Genomic DNA, 5759 nt, shown 5'->3' with positions numbered 1-5759 from the left:
AGTGGAGAATAGGCAGGTGCGTTGGGTTAGTGATGGGTGAAATGACTTGAGGGGGCTCGTCCCCACCTCCCATTGTCAGAATGCAACCAGAAAAAGCATTTTGCAAACTGAGAATGAGCAAAGGGCCTCATGGAGCATGCATGCTGCTGCTGTGGGCCCCAACCCTGAGATCATCTCAGTGTAGGCCACTCTTTCAGGGAGAGAAGAGTTTGTCCTGAACTATGCATTTTCTAAGAAACATGGATTTTTCTATTCAGGGAATGGGAGGCTTCTCGAATTCTATAACTCGAGTCACCTGCCAGGTTGTAAGGACATGGAAATCAACTGCCTCATTTAGAACTTTATCATGACCTTCAAAAGTTTAGCCTACAGATTGACAGGGGGCTTTTGGCTTTTGTCCTGAGGACATGCAGCTGTCATGTCAGTGTCTAGATAAATTGTGCCTTACAACCAAAAGTGGCTAATTAAACAAAACAAAATATCAAAGCAGAGGTATTGTGTGTGTTCATTCTCCCATTCTCTCTCTCTCTCTCTCTCTCCCTCTCACAGATGAAGAACAGGTTTCAGTTAAGAAAACGTGACTCCCCGCTGTGCATTCAATCTTCAAGCCCACTAGGTCTTACATTATAGCAACACGGCGAGCTGTCTTTTATTTTCCCAAACACAACAAGCTTTGTCTGAGTGGGGCATTGTACACATTCTGTTCCCTCTGCCCACCACAACCTTTTGCTAAATTATCTTTACTTATTTAAATTTCAGCTCAAAAAAAAAATGCCTCTCTCTCTGGGAAAGTCTTTCCTAGAATTCTCATAATAAGAGAGAAAGACCGTGAAGAGTGCACAAAGTAAAGAAGCAAGTCGTGTTAAGGTGTGACTGGTGATATAATACACGGGAAAGAATAAGGAGGAACAGAGAGCAGAGGCGGAAGAATAAGCTGGAAATTTAAATGGAGGGAGAGAAAAATCGGGGTGAGTCTCATCGTGAAGGTGACACTTCAGCAAAGACTAGAAGGGGGTGAAGGAGTGAGTCATTGCCAAATATTTGGCAATATTTGGGGGAAGAACATTCTAAGTGAGCAAATAGTTAGTGCCAAAACCTGAGGCTTGAGTTTTCCCCTGTGTTCAAGGAGGAGGAGAAGGGCAGAGAGAGGTAGGGAATGAGCCGAGGGGAAAAGCAAGGCAGGGAGGGGCTTGACCACATAGGACTTGTAAATAATTTGGGACTTTGGTTTTTACTTTAGTAAACGAGGGACCTGATTTATATTTTAAATGGATAATGTGGGCTTCTGCATCGAGAGTATATTTGAAGGGTATTTTAAAATATACTTGATAGCCATAGACTGCAGGCTCCAAGAAGGCTGGAGTAGTATCTGTTTTGCTTTTCAATAAATATTTAATGCGAAGGAGTAAAATGAATACAGGGCACATCAAGATGATTCTAGTTGGCATCCGTCCCTCAGAGGCAGGTACTGTAGACAGCCAACGTGCAAATTTCAAGCTTAGGATTTTTCGTTATTCGTCCATTTAAAGATGATTTCAACACCTCTCCCCCTCCCCCCAGCCAAAGGCTTGAGTTTGATTATCCACTTAGTTGTTGTTAAATCCGACTGCCCTTAATTAGTTCTGTTTTAATTTGAGATATATGAACTTCGGTATTTCCAACAAAAAGAAAAATTGGTTGCTGTTTGGAAGACTTCACTCCTTAAAATGAACATTCAGGCCCAAGCAAATGAGTGGGAACTGTCCCAGTGGTCCCCCAGGGTCACGATTCATGGGGCAGAGGCTGTCCATGGCAGACCACAGTGTTACATTCCGCTGGGCAAATGACCCATGTTTTCAGAATTAGCATGCATGCATTCCAAAATACATATTTACCTGGTAGTCTATAACAGTTCAGCAGAGCTGTTACAGTCTAGTAAGTAAATAACATGTTTTTCCAAATTAGAATGTGTACCAAATATGTATTTATCCAATAGGCTGTAACAGTTTCCAAGTGCCCTCCCTGTCTCTAGTCCATCAGGCTGACTTATGGATGCGGTCTTAATGCTGTTTCGCATATGAACATAGTGTAAAGGAAGATGTACGATTTTAGAAGGGCGAGGGGTTGTCATGTAGCACAAACCAATTTTAGAAGGAAAATTTACTGCAGTTGTAGAATCTGTTTCTGCTATTCTATTCTTTTTCTTTCTCTTCTTTTTCTGTTTTTTTTTTCTTTCCTCCTCCTTTTTTTTTTTTTTTTTTTTTTTTTTTTGCAAGGTCCTGGAAGACTGAATGCTAATGACACCAGGGTGAATTTTTAAATAATTTAATTCTCGGGAACATGATATGGTTTCATAAGTGATTAGTGTAGACTCTTCTGCTGATGTATAAGAGTCGGTGTTCCAGTTGCTAATCTCACAGCCACAGAGAAGTACAGAAGTTGGATTCTGGTGAACCCTTCCACGAGAGTAGTGGGTAATGAGTTTTCATCACTCCGGTCAGGTTAAGTCAAGCAAAAGCAAATCGTATTTATATCAACCGTAGAGATATATTGGATAAGAGTAATATTTCTAGAGTTCGCTGTGAGGCATTGAGTTTTCAGTGGGATAGTATTAATTTCCATCATAACTGGTTTCCAGACTGCTGTTGGCTACAGGAATAAAGAAATTCCTGTTCATGGTAATTGAGGGATGTGTAAAAATATAGTCAAAACATTGTGGCTCTGGAAGCAGATGACCTGGGCACTAGTTCTTTGAACTTGGGTGAGTAAATTAACTACTTTAAGACTTGATTGCCTTATCTGTCAAATGGGTGTGACGTTAGTACCAATAAATCATTTACCACTCTTGATTATTTAATGAACGTCATGAACTGTTATCTCTATTAATCAAAATAGTTGTGCTGTTCCTTCCACCTAGGGTACAGCAGAGGTAGGTGTGGCAAGGTTAATGCAGCCTAGATCTCCAAGCATTTGGTTTGGAAGTAAATGAAGAGGCCAGGCGTGTAATTGGATGTTTCACTAATCGGTTATAAGTGGTTGTGCAAGTTTCTAAACAGCCTGCATGCTCTAATAAATACTTTCTGTTGACAAGTGAGAAAGCAGCCATGAATCTGGAACTCCTTCCTTGGAACCGTGTGAAACAGCCACTTATGAAATGCCCTTAGAAACTCCTTGGAGTTTCATATTCAACACAAGTTGCTTTCCCCCGTGCCCACTTTCTAATTGAGAAAGTCACTGCACATTGAGTCTGCAGACACGTATGCAGGCTGTGACTCTTTTCTCTTGTGGCCGTGGCTGTTTTGTTGGGCAGAGCCCCTGTAACCACCGCTTAGGGACAGTCCTCTGTGTGATGTATCTTCCATGAAGCTCACCACAGTTTTGATCATGGGTTTGAAGTCATCTGCATAATTAGATAGATCAAAGGCTCCACAAGGGCATGGACTGTACCTACCGATCCAGTGCTGTTTCCTCGGACCCTGGCACAGTACCTTCTGCAGAGCTGACCGTCACAAAGTCGTTGCGTTCTTCTCTTTTGTGACTGGCTTTCTGAGTTAATTCTGCCCAGCGCATTGCACCGTGACACTTTTCTAGACAATGTCAGCATCCCGTTGTGGGTAGGGGGTGGACCAGATGAGTGAAGGGAGTCAAAAGGTACAACCTTCCACTTATAAAATAAGTATTGGGGATATAATATGGAGCATGGTGACTATAGTTCATAAGGCTGTGTTGGATATTTGAAAGTTGCTAGGAGAGTAAATCTTAAAAGGTCTCGTCGAAGGAAAACAAAATTCTGTAACTACGATGATGTTAACTAAATTCATTGTGGTGATGATCATTTCACTATATGTGTATGTATATATATACATATATGTATGTAAATATTGAATAATCATGTTGTACATCTGAAACTAATATAATGTTCTTTGCCAATTATACCTCAATTTTAAAAAGGTCACATCATAGTTCTTTCTATAGATAGCGCTTCTTTCTATACATAGTGCTTCTTACAAATGCAGGACTTGTAAATAATGCAGTCTTTTGGGAATGAACACAATCCTAAATGGAATCATTGCCCTAATAAAGAACCCAATCGTATGTTTCAATGTGACTGGGGTCCTATATGTATATGAAGGAACTCCAGTGAAATGATTTTAACATACGGTGAAGAATCTACAATTATTTCCGTCACAGCAAACGCAACCCCGGTGTAGGCAGGGACAAAGTTAAATCACTCTTCTCCAAGTCGGTCTTTAAAATACATCTCAACTCTTTATTCTTCTCCCTTCTTCTGTGTTCTATCTCTGGGTCCACCACCTTTCATCCAGGCTCCCAACATCTTTTGCTGTGATATCCTGATAACTAGCATTCTTCATTTTTTATATTTATCTCTTCCAAGTCCTTCTCATGGTGGAGCTAAAATGCTCTTTAAGAAACAAACCTAACTATGTTACCCCACCTCCAAGAGCTTTGCAACACCCTTCAGATGAAATCCAACATGTTTAATGTGGTGGTTCCAGGGCCTCTTGGGAGCCACCACATGCTTTCTTCCTGGTCAGCCACTCTCCATTCCTCCCACAATACAGCCACACTCAACATCACTTATTTCTTCTCAAGGTCTTGCTCTCTCTCATCCCTGCCTGGAGCATTCTTTCCCCTCTCCTTTGCCTTGTCCATTCTGTCTTTGCTTTCTTTCAGGAAGCTATCTCTAGCCACCCCACCCCACAATCTTAAGCTCCAAATTCCTTCTGTGCCTTCCGATAGCATTCAGTGCTTATCGTTCCAGTCTCTTTAATTTTCCATCTTCCTCAGAAGATTGTAAACTCGGGAGGGTAAGAACCATACCTAACTTGCTCACCTTCATTGTGAATGAGTGAATGCAATGGTACCGAAACGCCATAGTGTCTTCGTCAAAGCATCATATACGTATCCAACGCAGTGTAGTCTCTTTGTTCTTAATGAAACTATGCAAGATATTCCCCATTCACAGAGGTGAAGACCATGCAAACTAAGCACCTACTTTTGAAAATCAAAAAGTATATGCAGCAGAGAAGGTGATAGCAGAAAACTGCTCGTTATACAGAAGGCAATACAAATAGCCAGAGCCACCAAAATGTCGGCTTCCTCCTTGACTTTTGCTGTAAGCCTCACTTTGTGAAAAAGGGAGCTAGAAGAATGAGTAGCTAGTTGAGGGTATCAGTCAGGATAAGACAGGCTATGCTGCACCAACAAACAAACCCCAATCTCCATGGCTTAGAATAACCAACATGTATTTCTCAGCCTTCCCTATGTCCTTGTGGGCCCCTTGGGTGTGCTGCTGGATTTGTCCCTCACTCAGGGTCACAGGCTCCACTTCTATTCTGCCGCAATTACTGGAACAGAGAAAGAACAAGGTTAATTGCACACTGGTTCTTAATGCCTCTACCCCAAAGTGACATGTGTCACCTCTGTTCACATTTCGTTAGCCAGAGCAAGACATGTGGCTGTGCCTAGATTCAAGCAGTCAAGAAAACACTGTCTCCCCTTTTGCCCTGAGGAAGAAGCAAGTGAACAGCAATGAGGGTCTCTTTGAAACAGTGACATCTGACCACATCTCAGTTCCAAAGGTGATCATACCAGAAGCAATGCTCTTAGGATGTGTCGTCACATTCTTATCACCCCCATCTGTGTAATTTTGTGGCTAGACATACTGACATCCATCTAATTTGATGATTTTTTCCTCTCAATTTTCCTCCTCATTTGTCCCTGGATTGAAATGTTGTCTCTCTCAATTGGCAGAGGCT

The sequence above is a fragment of the Pteropus alecto genome, unplaced genomic scaffold (genome assembly GCF_000325575.1).
Source record: "Pteropus alecto unplaced genomic scaffold, ASM32557v1 scaffold44, whole genome shotgun sequence".
Classification (NCBI taxonomy): domain Eukaryota; kingdom Metazoa; phylum Chordata; class Mammalia; order Chiroptera; family Pteropodidae; genus Pteropus; species Pteropus alecto.
The sequence above is the reverse complement of the archived record's forward strand: the minus strand, read 5'-3'. Positions refer to the sequence as shown.